Here is a 2,500-nt window from a genome sequence, read left to right as displayed (position 1 = left end):
GTCACAGATGTTTCCCCGGTATACACCCTTTGACTGATTTAGTCACAGATGTTTCCCCGGTATACACCCTTTGACTGATTTAGTCACTGATGTTTCCTCGGTATACACCCTTTGACTGATTTAGTCACAGATGTTTCCCCGGTATACACCCTTTGACTGATTTAGTCACAGATGTTTCCCCGGTATACACCCTTTGACTGATTTAGTCACAGATGTTTCCTCGGTATACACCCTTTGACTGATTTAGTCACAGATGTTTCCCCGGTATACACCCTTTGACTGATTTAGTCACAGATGTTTTCGCTTACTTTTAAATATGGTTTTTTTTAATATCTTCTTTTCTGTCTCTAATCCAAGGGTTTGTTTAAAATATATATATATAATGTGTTTACTGTTGAATTACGGTTGGTCTAAAACTTAGTAACAAGAAGCAACAATGTTGACGTTTCTTCGCAAATTGTTTCTGATGGCTCCATGGAAAGAAATTTTTTTTTGATATTCACATTACCCGCCATGCTAGTGTACTTGATTTTAAACACAAACAAGTGGTCAAAAGCAGAAGAAAGAAAAATAAAAGGTCAAAAGCAAAAGAAAGAGCGAAAGAATTTTTTTGATTTTCAGATGTCAAAGTGACACTCACACAAATAATATTTATGCAAGAGCGCTTTATGAAAATGGTTTACAAAAATGTGAACTAAAATTGCTACTGACAAGAAAGCTCATTATCGTCACACATTAGCAAATCAGTTTGCAGGGCAGTACACCCTAAGGCCAAAAAAAAAATGTTGTCTGTTTAGGGTAACATGACCAAAAAAAGTAGGGTCGGTAGGTAGGTAGGGTTTTTGTGTGTGTGTGTGTGTGTGTGTGTGTGTGTGTGTGTAAATGCTATGTTGGCTGAACATTCACTTCTTATATTTGATGAATACATGTTTCAAAACTAACGTATAAATTAAACAGAGAGAAAGGGAGAGAAAGAAACGCCAAATGTCTCTTTTTAGCATTTTTAGCTCTTTTTTTTTCTTTTTTTTTTTTTGAAATCAAAAAAAAGTTTTTGGGTCGGCGCCAAATCGATAGGGTCGGTCGGGTTACCCTAAACAGACAATTTTTTTTTTGGCCTAATACATCTTATTAAACCTTCATGGAAATCTCTCACCAAAACTGCAGCCTGAAAGTAAAGAGCTCGGCCAGTAGAAGAAGAAATACATGTAGAAGAAGAATGTTCGCATAATTTGAAAAGTTTTCTGGACCACATATCTAATATATGTTCTGTGTCCCTCACTCCCAAGAATGTCATAATTTGTTTTTCTTCAGTGGGAGCCCAGGACCTTTCGCTTTTTCTTGTTTGTATGCTAACAGTGCTACAAACAGCAGAGGAAGGGAGTAGCGGTGAAAACACTGGCTGCTTTCTCCCTTTCTCTGGCACTCAGCTCTCCGGGCATCCTACTGGGTTACAATCGTACCTTTTATGACGAACTCTTGTCCCGCACGATGCTGCAGAGGGAAGTGGCGTCTAAAGGGATAGTGTCAAACCGTCTGGAAAATGCTTCTGTTGGCCAAAACACTGCTACACTGGTACACTGGTACACTCGCAGTGCAAAATAAGTTAACATGGTCATGCTGCAACGCAAGATTTGTTACAGGTCTCCGGCCCACCGCATAAAACCAGTTCAAGTTAAAAACAAATTAAGTTTTTCGGTGTTTGGATTTCCCTCTTTTCTTTTTTAAGTTGGATAACGAAAAGACTCTGTGCAACTACAGAGCTTTGGTCTATATATTCTGAAACGGACAGGCATGACTATTAAACCGTTATTTCCTCTGGTTTAAACCGCGTTACCCAAACTCATTTTGCAATACTTTAAATCAAAAAGTTTGCAAATGCGCGTCAGTGATTCTACAAGGATGTCGTTTGGCGTCGGAAGTCGGCGAATCGCCGAAACCTATTATTTGAAATCGTCGAAAAGTTTAACGTCATTTCGGCAGACGGCTATTTACCGAATTCTGTCATGGCCGTTGGGGAAAACATGACAGTAAGGAATGCCGAATTGACACATTTGTAGGGCAAACTCGGTCAATTTGACGAGGACAAAATTAATGCCAGCAACATCCATCTGCTATGATAGTTTTCAGAATCAAAAAAACAACAATTATATACTATATATTATTGGAACGTTTAATTTATGACAAAACAAAACGTTACATTCAGTATTGTTAGACCCAGCTTTATTTTAAAGGCACAGTAAGCCTCCCGTAAACCATCACAGATGCTGTCAGGCTTTTACACACAGTACAAACACCCTTCCATTTGAACGCTCACCAAACGGGAACATCCTAGGTGCCCTACGTAAAGAGCGAGCAATTTGTAAAGAATTAATTTTGCAGATTGTCTCCTGCACTTTTTGGACCCATCCTGAACTCAGGTCAAAAATGAGTTACTTCCCTTCGGGTCTCATTCTAAACTGGCGATAGCCGTGGACCGATGATTATCAGAATGTTTTTGGAC

General features: G+C 38.9%; 1 protein-coding gene across 1 annotated transcript in view; it reads left to right on the top strand.

The window, feature by feature from the left end:
- Positions 1–2,500, top strand: part of LOC138963705 (uncharacterized) — a 30,017-nt gene that overhangs the window by 5,547 nt on the left and 21,970 nt on the right. The gene's annotated exons all lie outside the window — the stretch shown is intronic.

Source organism: Littorina saxatilis, linkage group LG4 (assembly GCF_037325665.1).
Source record: "Littorina saxatilis isolate snail1 linkage group LG4, US_GU_Lsax_2.0, whole genome shotgun sequence".
Lineage (NCBI taxonomy): Eukaryota > Metazoa > Mollusca > Gastropoda > Littorinimorpha > Littorinidae > Littorina > Littorina saxatilis.
The sequence above is the reverse complement of the archived record's forward strand: the minus strand, read 5'-3'. Positions and strand labels throughout refer to the sequence as shown.